The sequence below is a fragment of the Chinchilla lanigera genome, unplaced genomic scaffold (genome assembly GCF_000276665.1).
Source record: "Chinchilla lanigera isolate Chin_1 unplaced genomic scaffold, ChiLan1.0 scaffold00092, whole genome shotgun sequence".
Classification (NCBI taxonomy): Eukaryota; Metazoa; Chordata; class Mammalia; order Rodentia; family Chinchillidae; genus Chinchilla; species Chinchilla lanigera.
The window spans coordinates 6,395,536-6,411,327 of NW_004955493.1; the positions used below are offsets into that span (position 1 = coordinate 6,395,536).

The 15,792-nt window shown below is 49.6% G+C and overlaps 1 long non-coding RNA gene across 1 annotated transcript; it reads left to right on the top strand.

Moving 5' to 3' along the window:
- Positions 1 to 6: 6 nt before the first annotated feature.
- LOC106146731 lies at positions 7 to 2,429 on the top strand. Its single transcript, XR_001231292.1, has 2 exons — positions 7 to 391; positions 487 to 2,429. It is a non-coding gene; the product is annotated as an uncharacterized LOC106146731 (long non-coding RNA).
- Positions 2,430 to 15,792: the final 13,363 nt, after the last annotated feature.

Sequence of the window (15,792 nt, forward strand, 5' to 3'; positions counted from 1 at the left end):
GGCCTCCGCGGCTGGGAGGGCGGGCGGGCGGCGGCGGCACGGAAGGGCCCAGCCCCGCAAACCCGAGGATTCAGAGGCGCCCGACACACCCCGGCAGCCAGGGAGCTTGCAGGCCAGACTCCCCGACACCCCCTCCCGCCCGGGACCCCACTAGCCGCTCCCGGCTTTGCCCACCCCGTGGCAGATGGCCCCGCAGTCCCTGCCCTTTCGCCCTTCCTACCCTAGCCTGGGCACTGCCTGGGAGGAAGGCAGCCGTGTCCTGCTCCTTCCCTCGGAGGCTGGAGGGAGAGGCCAAGCCCCTGGAAAACGTAGCAGAAGTCGTGTCCGTGTGAGTGCGCGAGTGCAGGCCCAGGCGGCAGGAATCTCGTGCGCCCCACTGCCCATTGCGCTGGTGAGGACCAGCCCAGGAGGGAGGGCAGCTGGCCTTGGGCCCACAGCCGCTGAGGCCCTCCCCGACCTCCATCCCTGCTCCTTGGTCCTCCACAGGCACTCTGGGACGGCAGGGCTCCAGGGCAGGGGTCCCAGCTGCCCCTGCATATCTAGGGCAAGGGACCAGGTGTGGAGCCGATGTGGGCAGCGGCCTCTCCCCAGGACCCTCTCCCAGCCCTTGCTGCCCCAGCCCAGACACAGAAACTGGATCTCACACCGACGGCCAGGTGACTGCCGGTCATTTCTCCTGGGTTTCTGTGGGGTCAACATGTCAACCTGCAGGAGTTGGGTTGACCCCTCCATCCCCACTTCTCCCCAGTTTCTGGTCCTGGAGGGGCAGGAGGCGTCTAGGGATGGGAAGTGGGGGCTGGCCTTGTGAGTGGGAACCACTGCAGCACGCAGAGGACAGACGCGTGGGTGCAGCCTTGTGCAACCCGGTGACTGCACCTCCAGACGCCTCCCAGCCTCACCAAGGTCCCCTGCCAGGCAGCTGTCACCACACCCCTCAGGGAACCCACAGAGAGGCACCTGCAGGGAGGGTCAGGCCCCGCGGCAGCAAAGCTGGCTCAGAGGAAGCAGCCTCATCACCCCCGCCCTCTGTGGAGCCCTAGGACCCCGGCAATAACCTCAGTGTGGGTGAGGCCACACCCTCTGCCTGTCGGTGCCCCAGCTGCTGGCCTGGGCTGCCTCTCCTGGGGTCCCCCCTGAGGCTCTGGGGCTTTCAAGGGGGCTCCTGATGGGCCAGGCTGCCTACAGAGGGCACAGACCACCCTCCGGCCTGGAGCTGCAACTTCCCGCATTCCCACCGACAAAGGGCTATAGGTCCCCCCGCCCTGCCCGGGTCCAGTTTACACACAGCATACGGTGGCCCCAGGGCCTGGCCTCACTCTCCTCGGTGTGCCCGCTCCTCAAGACCTCCCCAGTGGGCACGGGGCCCACACGCCAGGTAAGTAGCAAACCCTCCTCTGCCAAGAGCGGACTCTCAGAAAGGCCCTGTCACTGCCCCGCCCACTTGGGGCCTTCGGCCTCTCCCAGCCGCGACTTCTCCTTTTTGCCTTAGGCCTCTCGACATCCTGATCTCTTGCAATAACAAGGAAGCGAGACTCCACAGTAGACGTCCCTCTCCGCGTGCCCTCTCTCTCTCTCTCTCTCTCTCTCTCTGCTGAGATGTTTTGGGAGTTCTGTCCCTCGTCTTCATAGTGTAGGGTGTTACAGCTGGGAAGGGACAGTAGGATGTAGCCCAGCCCCCTCCCCAGAGTTGGACACCAGCCTGACCCCCCCTGCAGGACTGGACCGGGTCAGGGCTCTGCTGCTGCTCTGCCCTGCTGCTGCCACTGTTCTGTTGGCGGGGCTGGGGTCCTTTACCCCTTAGGAGAGGTGTCGGTCACGATGTTTACCTCAGTTTATGTCACTGTCAGAGAAAAACAATAGCAAAAAATTAACACCGTAGACGTGGAGATTTAGAGACAAAAGAAAAAAACCCACAAAAAAAATCTCTTCCCTCTTGCGACTCCTTTGTGAAGGTACAGTGTGTACGCACACATGTGTGTGTCTCTGTCCCACCCTGGGGCAGGCCAGGTCATCCCTGACCTCTGTCCCCGTCCCTAGGTCCCCCACACTGTCCCGTGTCCTTCGGTGCTTCCCAGAGGCCCCACTGGGCTGGCCTGTGGGGTGTGGGGAGCCCCCTGGGTGGGAGTGGGGCCACAGGTCAGCCAAAGGGTTTCCCACAGGCCCACTCTGCAGAGCCAAGGCTGCCTGATGCTTCCTGAGCCCAGGACCATCGTGGTAGCCCGCATCAGCAGTTGGGCCTGGCTCAGGGCCTGGGGTAGGGTCCTGAGTACAGTCCCAGACCCCAGACTTTCATGTCTCGCCCCCCACCCACACCCCATGTGTTTGTAAATACTCTGGCACCCTTTGGCCCTGAGGTGGTTTTTAAATGTGTTATTTACTTCTCTAATCATGACAATTGCTATAAAATAAACAAAAACTTAGAAAAATTATCCCTGGGCAGTTGTGTCCTCTGTGTTGTGGAGGGGTGGGGAGCACAGATACCCCAGGTTCTCTCTAGACACTCAAAGCTTGATCGGGACAGATGTCCTCAGAGGGCATCTGCAGTCTGAGGGCAGCTACTGCAGGCCCCTGTGGCCTCTCAGAACTCAAGTAGGCCCTTGAGTAGGGGTTGAGGGCAGGGAGAGAGAAGACTCGTTTCCTCAGGAAGGGACAGGGCGTTGTCTCCGGCCTGAAGTTCAGCTCCAGCTTGGTTCATCAGGGTAAACTCTTTGGTTATAAGAGAAAAATACAAGGGGCTGAGGCTGAGGCAGGAGGATCATCACAAGTTTGAGACCAGCATGGACTACAAAGTGAGCTCAAGGCTGGCCTGAACTGCATAGTGAGACCCTGTCTCAAAAATAAAGAAAAAAAAAATACGAGCAAGAGGAGACCTGGGGGAAGGGTCAGCTTCTAAAACACAGAAACACATTTTACAAGTTAAAATGTTTAATGTTCCCACAGTGACAGTGTACTGTTGGGAAGTTTCCCTGGGTTTTAGTGCACCTCCTGGTCATCAGGTGTGTCGCTTCCCTCAGTTCCTTGCACCTGGTGTGTCCTCTGCCTCTAGACTTCCCACGACACTAGAGGAGAGTCTATACGCGTGGGTGCAGCCTTGTGCAACCTGGTGACTGCACCTCCAGACGCCTCTTAGCCTCACCAAGGTCCCCTGCCAGGCAGCTGTCACCACACCCCTCAGGGAACATATACACACTTTAATAGGAATAAAACACGAGTAGGATGGTTTCCAAGGCCCCAGTGACTCCTGAGAAACATTGGCTTTGCCCCGATGGTGGTGCATGCCTGTGATCCCAGCCCTCTGGGAGGCTGAGGCAGGAGGATCACAAGTGTGAGCACAGCCTGGGCATCTTCACGGAGACCCAGTCTCAAGCTAGAAAATAAAAAAGGCTGGGGATGTAGCTCAGTGCAAAGACCTTGGGTTCAATCCACGGTATCACCAAAAAAAAAAAAAAAAAGAGAGACATTGGCCTACTCTAATGGCAATAAACCTTGTCTTGCTTTGCTAACGGCTGCAGCCTCAGCACCTAGGACAATGACCCTAGCCCACAGGCGCTCAATATTGAATGAACGGTTTACATCCAACTGGAGTCCAGACTCTAAATTCACAGGCAGGCTCCACCTGCAGGCCTCTTCCCCAGGGAAGACCCCCCACCCCCCCGCGCGTGGAGTCTGCCCGTCGATCCTCGCAGGGGGCGGGGCCTCGTGCCACGCCCCTACTGCGGGCCGCCGACCGATTTTGGGTCCCGGAAGGAAGCTTGGAGGCGGGCGAAGGCGGCGCGGCGCGCGTCTGACGTCATCAAAGCGCGCTGCCCGGGTGGAGACGCCGAGGGCAGCTGAAAAACACTTGGGTTCACCTGCGCTAGCGCGCACCTTAGCAGCCCGGGTTCAGGCGACAGAAGCGCAAAGGCAAGGCCCAGCGCTGTGAGGCGGGCAGGCCGCGGCAGCGGGAACCGGGAGCAGGGCGTCCGCTGGACCTGCACCACGCAGGAGCGCGAGGGCGAGGAGGAAGCCGACGCCCCGGAGGCCCGAGGTACGGCTGCGGTAGGCGACCTGGCGCGGGGCTTCTGCGGGAAGGCGAGGGCGCTGGGAAACGCGGGGGCGTGGCCTCGCCGGGGACTCCCCGCGCGCGGCGTGGTCGCGTGCTGCACGCGGTGCCCCGCGGACCTCTGTGTCCGCGATTGATTGAACCCCGGCGGTTCCCGCTTGCGGAGTGCTTCCTGCGGGCCGGGCGGTGTGCTGAGGAACTCCCGGAGCTGCGCGCTCCTCACCTTGTCACGTTGTCGGTAGTTCTTTTTGCCCCAAGCCGCAGTATCCCTGAGGGCTGAATGCTGGTCCTTTTCCAAATTCACAGAAGAATATTTGTAAAAATAAAACTTGTATACCAGTACCTCTTTCTCGTTGTCTTGTCGTATTTTGGAAATCGTGGTGTTACTGGCTTGAATCTGGGCCGGTACACACATGTATAGCCGGATGAATTAGGTGATGATGCCGAAGGTCCCTTGATTTGCTTGCTCAGAGTTAAGCATGAGTAAGTGCATTTTGCTGAGCTACATTTTTTAAAAAAATAGTATAATGATAGCACTTTTAGGGTTGGTCAGAAAATTGGTTTTGCAGGCAGGCTGTGCTGGTGCCTGTCTTTAGTCCCAGCACTCTGGGAAGCAGAGGCAGGAGGGTCATATAATTAAGGGCGGTGTGGACCACAATACGGAGACCCTGTCTTAGAAAATGAAGTAGGCCCTGTGTGTTGGTTTGGGGCTTGTTTTGCAAGGAGAACAATATAATACAGGACACATTTTATATGATTATTTATAATAACCACCCAGAGAATGATATACAAGAGAGTGCAGGAAATCTGTCCACACACTATTGACCAGGAAATCCAGCTGAGGGCCTGGATCCCACGGAAATGTCCTGCATGAGTCCAGCTGAAGACCCAGAGCTCATAACAATGCCTCCCACGAGTCTACCTGGAGACCCAGAGCCCATAACAATATCTCATGCAGGCCTGTTTCATGGATCTGTGCTGGGAAGGCCCAAAGGTCAGTGGTGGAATCTAGGAAGCCTGTGCCAGCAGGATGAAGGGTCTGTGCTAGCAGGCTGAGGGATCTGCACTGGAGCCAGGAAGTGATGTGCAAAGTAAGAATCAGAGCTCCCCTGAAAAGACCCACAGCCATCCTCAGCAACAGTGAGGTCCCCAACTCCTCTAATGGTGAAGACAGCCAAGTTCCCATCAGGAAAGCCAGTGCAACAAGCTGCTTCAGGAGTCTGAGCTGTGCACCTTCTTCCCCTCCGGAGCCAGGAAGCGATGCTCAGAGTGAGGACCAGAGCTCCCCCAAAATGAAACAAAGCCATTCTCAGTGCTAACGAGGTCCCCAGCTCCTCGGAGGTTGAAAACAGCCGAGTTCATCAGGAAAGCCAGCATGACGAGCTCCTCCAACAGAACCAACAGCTCTTCACAGCTTGCACCAGCTCCAGCAGCCTCTCTCTGCTCCCAACAGCCTCCTTCTCCTTCTCCTCCAGTTCTGCCTCTTGTGCTGCTGGCAACAGTCCCCAGGTGGGCCTCCCACACCCAGCACCACGCTGACTCAGTTCAGCTGGGGTTATAAATTGACCACTAGTTGTCAATCCACTACACCCTGGGTTCAGTCGCTAGTATTTTTGGTACCGGGAATCACCCTGTCACCCTTGCCAGGCAGGCACTGTGCTGCTGAGCTAAATCCCCGGCTGTCCCTACTATTGTACTGCAAATGAAGCTGCTTACATACATATGATCATGTACATAAAATACAGTCTACGGTAAAGGCTTCTTAAATGTGCACAGTTAGTTTTTAAACAACCCCACTGATAGGTCAGAGACTTAGGCAACCAATGTGTGCCCTGTCTACACTGGTACCTTGAGCAAGTTCTTAAAGTCTGTACCCTGTTCCTCAGAGTAGGAGCAAGATGGGTTTGTGGGTGGGTAATTAGTTTTTATTTTTGTACTCAGGATTGAACCCAGGGCCTTGACACTAAGCTGCAACTGCAGTCGATTTTATTTTTTTGAGACAGAGTCTTAAACTTCACTATCCTCCTGCCTCAGCCTCCCAAAGTACCAGTGTTACAGGTGTGCCCAGCAAGAGTAAGTGTTTTTAATTCTCTTTTGGTACCAGGAATCGAACTCAGGACCTTGCGCTTGCCAGGCAGGTGCTTGTGCCACTGAGCTATATCCATGGCCCTGGAGTGAGCGTTTCTAATTCTGTTAACTTGGTTCTCATCACACCGAAACCAGTATGTCATAGCAGGCGTGGTCCATCTGGTGAGCGCATTTCCCTCAGTGCTTCCCTCTTCTCTCAGGATGCTTCTGGAAACATTTTCAGGTGTCGTGCACCACGATCTGAGGGAACTCCCTTCTTCCTCCACGTTTTGGAGGGAGTGTTTTCCCAGTCTCTTAATAAATAACTTTGTTGTCAGTAGTGAACCATCTGCCACTGGGAGTTTCACGCAAGTAGTTGTAATTAGTGTCTGAATACGAGCTGTTGTCTTGTTGGTTTTACAAAACCAGTTTACGGACCAGGATGAGCAGCTCTCTGGAAGTGAGGGAGATGATGTAGAGGCCGCCTTAAAGAAGGGAGCTGGTGACGTTAGAGGAGGCTAAGAAGGTTCCAGAGTGTGGCGCAAATAGCGTAGTCTTCACTGGGACACTTGGGAGAGGGTGTGAGTAAAACCCCTTAGATCATTGATTCTGGATGTCCGGACAGCGCCCTGTCTCAGAACGTACTACACGGTAGCTCCGTGGCTCTGTTAATTGGCTGATGGCAGTCTCTCTACACTGTATTCGCAGGCACATGAGAAGTAGAATGGGATGCACGTAGCATTGGTGTAGGCGTGAAAACCCTTGCTGCTTCCTTTGTAGGTAATGGTAGGCAGAATGTGGTGTGTTTCTGTCCAAGAGCGACATTTGCTATTCAGCTCCAGCCAGTGTTTGGGAATATGGGGCCAGATCTTACGACCTTTCAAAAACTTGAAAATTGGGAGAAACTCTCTGATTCTAACATGTGGCCACCTGATTTAAAAATACTGAGAGCAGTGCGCATCCCCAAGTAGGTTTGTAGGTAGGCAGGATGCACCCTGAGAGTCACTGCGTCGTGCTACTGCAGTGCATGGTTCTGGCGTTCTTCCCAGTCAGATGTGGACTTCTATACTCTTCAGCTAATCAGTTCATTAAATCTTTAAAACAACTGTATGTGTTAAAAAAAAAAGTATGTGTTGATGGCACGTGCCTGTAATCCCAGCACTTGGGGGGCAGAGACAAGAGGATTGCCATATGTTCAAGGCCAGCCTGTAGGACATAGTAAGACGCTGTCTCAGAAACCAAACAAACAAGTAAAGGTGTATATTGTTTCGTGATTTTTACTCTGATAGTTGCTACAATAGGAAAATTATGGTCCAGTAAATCAGGATATCACAAAAACATTAATTCCAGGGTTTCTGTGAACAATTGCTGTGTTGGTTTGGGGTTTATTTTGCAAGGGAGAACAATATAATACAGGACACATATTTTTATAAGATTATTTATAATAGTCACCCAGAGAACGATATACAAAAGGGTGCAGGAAATCTGTCCACACACCATAGACCAAGGAGTCCAGCTGAGGGCCTGGATCCCATGGAAATGTCCTACATGAGTCCAGCTGAAGACCTAGAGCCCATAACAATGCCTCCCACGAATCCAACTGGAGGCCCAGAGCCCATAACAATGTCTCATGCAGGCCTGTCTTACAGATCTGTGCTGGGAAGGCCCAGAGGTCAGTGGTGGAATCTAGGAAATCTGTGCCAGCAGGATGAAGGATCTATGCTAGCAGGCTGAGGGATCTACACTGGAGCCAGGAAGCGATGCTCAGAAGAACCAGAGCTCCCCCGAAAGGTACCACAGCCACCCTCAGCAACAGTGAGGTCCTGAGCTCCGATGATTAAGATGGCCGAGTTCCCATCAGGGAAGCCAACACAGCAAGCTTCTTCAGGAGCCTGAGCTGTGCACCTTCTTCCGCTCCAGAGCCAGGAAGCGATGCTCAGAGTGAGGACCAGAGCTCCCCCAAAGTGAACCAAAGCTATTCTCAGTGCCAACAAGGCCCCGAGCTCCTCGGAGGATGAAAACAGCCGAGTTCATCAGGCAAGCCAGCATAACGAGCTCCTCCAAAACAACCAATAGCTCCTCACAGCTTCCACCAGCTCCCACAGCCTCTCTCAGCTCCCAACAGCCTCCTCCTTCTCCAGGTCTGCCTCTTAGGCTGCTGGCAACAGTTTTCAGGTGGGCCTCCCACACCCAGCACCACGCTTACTCAGTTCAGATGGGGGTTATAAGTTGACCACCAGTTATCAATCCACTACAGTTGCTTTTACCAAAAGCATAATAATGAACCTAAGAGATGGTGGATCATAATTTCCAGGACACACAAAACCAAGAAAAAAAAGATCCAAGTTCTTTATGAAAGTTACCCATCTCAGGCAATTTTTGTTGTTGTTGTTGTTGTTTTGGTTTTTTGGTCCTTTTGAGGGTCTTGCTTTGCAGTTGAGGCTGACCTTGAGCTCACTTTGTAGCTCAGGCTGGTTTTGAACTCGCAGTGATCCTCCTGCCTCAGCCTCTCAAGTGCCAGGATTACAGGTGTGCGCCACCATGTCCAGCTTCAGGCTTTCTTAGAAGGTATGAAAATGTACGAAACATTTTCACCAACCCTGGTTTAAAGTTTAAAGCAAAGGGACATTTCAGATTATAAATAACTTCTGAAATACCAGTCATGTGAATGGAGAAGAAATTATCAAACTAGCAGGCTTTTTTTTCCGTTAGTGAATTTTATGTAAGTTGTGTTTAAACACTTGTGTTTAAGGAATTTTTTGAAGATGTAAAGCTTACAGTATTCATTATAGAACAAGTATATTAAAATATCAAACTTAACTGATTTCAACATGTCAGTGTGAGGGTGTTGGCCAGAGGTATGCATGAGATGGATATGCAGAGATGAGGAATTTTTGGAGCCACATACCCAGAACCTCCCAGAATGCATGGTTAGAGGTTTAAAAAGCCTACGGGGCCACAAGTAGGATCAAACACTGCCTTAAAGAATAACTGCTCTGCTTTTCATTCTCCCCATACTCTGATTTATCATTTGGTCCCGCGGTTGATCATTAAACAGACCACCCTGATCTTCCCTGCTCCCTACATGAGTTCCTGTCCAGGCCCTCTTCATTTTTCATCTTTGCTTCCTGGTTCTATCAAAAGGCCACAGGGGCTTCAGTTTGGGATTGAGACTTTTTTTTTCTTTTGTCTTTTGAGACAGGGTCTCGCTATGCAGTTCAGGCTGGCCTTGAGCTCACTTTGTAGCCCAGGCTGGTCTCAAACTTGCAACGATCCTCCTGCCTCAGCCTCCCGAGTACTGGGGTCACAGGCATGCACCACCACACCCGGTGGGACTTTCTCCCAGTGAGGGAGGTCTCAGTTAATGGCAGCCCCATCTGGGCCTTCCGGGGGTTTGGATTGAACATGGATTCCAAGTAATCCTTTGCTTTACCCTTTGCGCTGTGCCACGGTCATGAACTGCGGCATGTTAGATATGAGATTTTCCGGCAGTTAAAGTCTTGTCCAAATCAAGATTGAATTTTTAGGGGGAGAAAAGTATAATCATCTCCCTTCCCTTGGGAGATTGGCTTCAGGATCCCCTAAGGATACCAAGATTTGTGGATGCTCCCGGTCCTTCAATAAAATGGTGTAGTATTTTTTTTTTCCAGTACTGGGAATCGAACTCAAGACCTTGCGCTTGCCAGGCAGGCACTGTGCCGCTGAGCTAAATCCCCAGCCTCTAAATGGTGTAGTATTTGCATGTAAGTGATGTACATCTATCTACGTGTATACCATAATTAAATCCTATTTTAATACAAAATTGGCTGAATCTGAACACAGGAGGATAGGTGGATATGGAGGCTACCTGTATTCTTAATAAATATCTCAGGATTTCATTTGTATTTATTCAGGGAATTGGACTAAAGTCCACACGGAACAGTGGACTACTATATACCCTGTTTTAACAAATCCCAAACAAAGGGATGAAAAGTTATTTGTATTCATCAAGCCTCCTGGTATCCTTCTCAGCCTAAGCGACTTCCTGCTTTGGTTACAGGAATAGTGGCCAGGTCCGGGGATATAGCTCAGTGGCATAAGCACCTGCCTGGCAAGCACATGGTCCTGAGTTCAATTCCCAGTACCTGCCCCCAAAAAAGATAGTGGGCAGTCTGGATTCAGAAAATAAGGTGGGTCTCACCAGTCCACAGCTCATAGTTGAAATCATCACGACTGCCTGCCTCCTGAGCGTGGTGAAAGATTAGTTGTTCAGAAAATACAATCTTCAGGAGGTGCTGAAGACAGCTAGGACCCATTGATAAGTCCAGGGCAACCCCCGCCCCCGTGAGAGATTTAAGCTCTTTTATTAAGGAGGTAGTAAAAGCTTCCTCTTCACCTGTTCCCCTCCAGTTCCCCTCGACAAAAGCCAACCTCACCCTTGGCAGAACCAGACGTTCAACTCTGACGAACAACACCCCCTGCTCGGGCTGTTCTGGCCCACCGACACCCCCTCCCCAAAAATGTTCTGGCCCAAGGACATCCTCCCCAAAAGTTAGCTTTAAAAACCCCATGCTTTGCTCAGCTCAGGGCTGTCCTAGCCCCCTGGGCAGCCCGCCGTGTCGCTCCCGCCAATAAAGACTTCTTGCGTCAGAAGGTCTGGTCTGGTTCTGTGTGCGTCTCAGCCCTATCATATCACCCATCACAGCTTCCCCCAAAGCTGGGAAATGCAACCGAGGCAAAATGGGAACCTGATGACAAATCAGGTCAGCATGATCCCAAAGAAGAGAGCACGAGCCAGCAGGTGGCGCCAGAGAACGCTAAGGAGGAGCTGGGGGAGACAAAACCAAGCTGAGACTCAGGCGGTCGAGGAGGGAGGCGCCCAGCCTGAGCTCGACAGTCAGATCGCGGGCGGATCTGAGTCAAGGAAAAGGACCTTTCGTAGGAGCTGGGTTCTTCAACCCAGGCTCTGGGAGACGTACTGGGGTTCTTTGTAACACTGTGACTTAAAAACGTTTTGACCTTTGTGTGCTGCGTAGTGCTGCCCTCCCAATAGCGGCGATCCCTCCGCCCTGTTTAACGGTTTCTGTATAGCAGCCACTGTGCCCAGCTTGAAATTTGCACTCTAAGGAAGGAGCAGAAATTTAGATGCCACAACTCAGCTGTCTCCTGCTGCTTTGTCGTAAACATTGCAGAAATGTGGATTGTGTGGGTTGTAAGTGAATGGTTTTGTGATGGCTTTGTACTTTTTGTGTTTTTCTTTTAGTCATGTCCGTTTTCATTCTTTTATTTTATTTATTTATTTATTTTGTCTTTTTGAGACAGGGTCTCGTTATGCATTTCAGGCTGGCCTTGAGCTCACTTTGTAGCCCGGGCTGGCCTCGAACTTGCAATGATCCTCCTGCCTCAGCCTCCCGAGTGCTGGGATGACAGGCTGTTTTTATAGTTTATTAAGATTTGTTAGGAATAAACCCAATGATGCACTGCTGCAATTTTTGAAAGCAAGGTGTGAGATAAAAGAGGACCATTCTAGACAGAGACCTACGGGCATTTCTGGTAAGGTTAGTAAAGAAAAGTCAGTCTTCTGTACTGTGTACTAGTACAGAAAGGAATATGCAGCAGTTCTGTCCTTACAACAAAAGCTGTGTCTCACAGGCTTTACACGGCTTCATCATCCAAGCTGTCCTGTTCTACTGTTCATTGTCTGTCTTGCAATTTGGAGATCTAGTAAGGTCTCCAGCAGTTGTAACTAAATCACGTTGTTTGACAAGGATACTTTTTACTTTAAATGGCTTTGTAAGTATAGAACAGGGCAGAGCTCTTGTTAAACAAAACCACATGCAATGAAAAGGTTTAAGAAGCAAATTATTTTGCAGCAGATCTTATCCCATCAAAGAAAAATGCACGTAGTTGGTGAAGATGTCATGATGCCAACATTAAAATGCTGAGGCAGGTATAAGAAATTGAAGCTGGATGTGGTGGTGCACGGCTATAGTCCCAGCATTTGGGAGGCTGAGGCAGGAGGATCCCCTTGAGTTCGAGGTCCACTTGGGCTACATAGTGAGTTCAAGATTGGCCTGAACTACATAGTGAGACCCTAAATAAAAACCTAAAAAAAAACTAAAGCAAAACAAAAAAACAAAACAAAACAAGCAAAGTTGGTGAGAAAATACTATCAAAGCAAAACCATTTTTTAAAAAAGAAATTGAAATTACTTTCCTCCCAGTTCAGTAAGTTGACTTAGTGGTGCTAAGTCACCTGATACTAAGGAGATTTTGTGTGGTTAGCTGGGAAACAGCAGCCTTTCTTCCTGGCTCGGTGAGCAAATAGAGTTCACCAGTACTTGTCATTGTGTAGCACTTGTAAGATTTGTAAATGGTGATAAAATCAAAACAGTTGTATGGCCAGGCTTGGTGGCACACGCCTGTAATCCCAGAACTCAGAAGGCTGAGGCAGGAGGATCGCTGTGAGTTTGAGATGCCTGGGCTACAAAGTGAGCTCAAGACCAGCCTAAACTGCCTAGTGAGACCCTGTCTCAAAAAGACCAAAAAAAAAAACAAAACAAAACACTGTTTTCTGCTGCTAGAAATCTCCCAAAACAAAAATCAGTATACTGAATATTGTGTCTCCATGCCTGAGAGCCAGAGGGCCATCAGCTGCACTCCGGTGCTCCCACTGCCTGGCTGAGTGCCAGCCTGAGTCTGACAGCGTGGGACACGCTTTCCTCAGAGCCGTGCTGAGAGCAGAGACCTGGGGATGAACATGAAGGAAGCCCACAGCAAAGCTAACTTCAGGGAAGATCCATTTCTGCGAGATCGTTAAAAACTCCAAATTAAAACCTGAGCAGAAGCCGGGCGTGGTGGCACCCGCCTGTAATCCTAGCCCTCGGGAGGCTGAGGCAGGAGGATTGTTGCAAGTTCGAGACCAGCCTGGGCTACAAAGTGAGCTCAAGCCCAGCCTCAACTACATAGCAAGACCCTGTCTCAAAAAGACCAAAAAAAAAAAAAAAAAAAAATTAAAGGGCTATAAAATTAATCTTAGAGATGGATTTGTTCTTAAATTTTAAACAGTTGGCATGTGTAAATGTCAAGGCTTCCTGCTCATGTGGCTCTGCCTTACTTACTGGCTGGAGAGCGTGGGAACTTATCTCTACCCTCACAGCCAAGGGCTCTGCTTGGTAAACCAAGCCAGAAGCATTCGGGATGGGCTGAATGAGTGGGCAGACCTGGGGAATGTAGATGGGGCCGGCACTTTATTAGTTAGATACCCTCAGTTATTTAGAATGTTAACGTGTGTGTGCATGTATGTGTGTGTGTGAGAGAGAGAGAGATACTGGGGATGAACCCAAGGCTTTGTTCATGCTAGACAAGCACTCTACCACGGAGCCACTACTCCAACTCTTTCTGTTTTCAATTTTGAGATGACCCCTCTGTGTGGCCCAGGCTGGCCCTCATCTCTGTGCATCTGCCTCCTGAGTAGCTGGGGTTACAGGCGCGCGCCCTTATACCCAGCCTAGAAGTCTGAAGTCACCTTGGGAGGGTAAGTGTAGTGTTAGTGTCATTTGAGGGAACAGAAGGGATAAGATCTTGGTGCCTTCTTCAGTGCACTTGTGCTAAGATAGATTTATTTATTTTTTTTGATAGTGCAAGGTAAAGGCACTCTGGGAATAAATCGGCCGTATGCCTACAGAACATGCGGGTCTGTGGAACTAGCGGGGCACGCTTTGCTTTGTGAAGCTGCTGCTCCACAGAAAATTCCGACTTCATAGCTTGCTTCCAGTCATCTTCCGTTTTTGTTTGTGTGTTCTGTAACCTGAGTGTGACGCAGAACTCTTCCTCAGCTGTAGATTTGCTTTCAGGGGTATCTACTCTTCTTGTCACTGACATTTTATAAAGGATGACATTCCAGGATAGGAGTTAAGCATGTTTTATTCTTTTAGATTTTTTATTTTTCAAAATTATAATCGTTTAAAAAAAAAAACACCAGGCGTTATGGCGCACGCCTGTAATCCCAGCACTCAGGAGGCTGTGGCAGGAGGGTCTTTGCAAGTTTGAGACCAACCTGGGCTACAAAGTGAGCTCAAGGCCAACCTGAACTGCAGAGCGAGACCTTGTCTCAATCAATCAATCAATCAATCAATCAACCAATCAATAAATAAATATCCAGCGTTACACTTTCATGAACTTGGTTTGCTCTGTAGAGAAGAGTTAAAACCTTGTGTTTTGAAACATGTTTTTCCAAGGTTAAACATGATTTTCAGGTATTATTTTTTATGTATATTTTGCTTTTGGTACAGCTAGATATTCAGCTTGTTTTTCATATTTTCAGAAAAATCAAAATAAATTTGCTCCCTAAAAATTGGTGTTCTGTACTTTTTCTTTCTGCCTCTTATTAAATCTCTTGCTTTAAAAAGACAACAGGGCTGGGTGTGGTGGCACACTCCTATAATCCCAGCACTCGGGATGCTGAGGCAGGAGGATCGTTGTGAGTTCGAGACCAGCCTGAACTGCGTAGTGAGACCCTGTCTCAAAAATAAAATAAAATGAAATAAAATAAAAAGATATGCTCAGTGGGACAGCGCTTGCCTGGCAAGGGGGAGGTCCTGAGGTCCATTTCCGATAAAAAATATATTATTTATAAAAAAATAAAAATAAAAAGACAACAGCAAACTCTTGTTTTATAGTATATAGTATATCATAAAAAATGTTTACACATTGGATTACATAACGGAAATGAATGTGATTTTTACGTGGTAGTGGAGGCCTATAATCCCAGCACTCTCGGAGGCGAAGGCAGGAAGATTACAAGTTTGAGCCCAACCTGGGCAAATTAATGAGTTATTGTCTCAAAACTTAAAAAAGGGCCAGGTGTGGGGCACACTTGGGAGGCTGAGGCAGGAGGATCACTGTAAGTTCAAGGCCAACCTGGGCTCTATAGTAAGTTCAAGACCAGCTTGAACTACATAGCAAGACCCTGTCTCAAAAATAATTAGTGTCTTAATCTACCATAAAGTATTGATTCCATAAAGCTGTTAAGTAGAAATTCTCCTGAACATGCTGTTAAAATAATCTTTATCTTTATTTTGGGTTAATCAGGAGAAGTAAATGAAATATGAAACATTCATTGTATGCTCTCCTTATTTACATAATCACGTGACCCTTAACTGGTTTTTTTTGTTGTTGTTGTTCCGGGAAGCGAACTCAGGACCTTGCACTTGCCAGGCAGGCGCTGTACCGCTGAGTTACATCCCCAGCCTGTCCTTACTACAAATCACTACTTTTGGTGGATTGGTCATTATAACAACATTTTCAATATGTCTAAGTTTTACTAAATTTTCTGTTTTGATTAGGTACAAAACAAATACTCGAGGTTTGTGATTTGTTTTGCTTTGCAGGCAGGGTGGGAGGAGGCAGGCAGTACCGGGGACTGAACCCAGGGCCTATGCACTGACCTACTTCTCCAACCCTTTTTTATTTTTGAGAGCGGGTCTCACTCAGTCTGTTGCCCAGGCTGGACTTGAACTGGTGATATGCTTGCCTCAGCTTCCCACAGTGCTGGGACTAGAGGTGTACCCCCCTCTGCATGGGAGTTTTCAGCTCTGAAGAATCTTAAACGTAAGAGAGTAGTCACTGAATGAGCAGGAAGCAGTTATTAAAACAACCATATTACTAATAAGTTCCTTAGTTTTCTTTTCCTTTTTTTTTTTT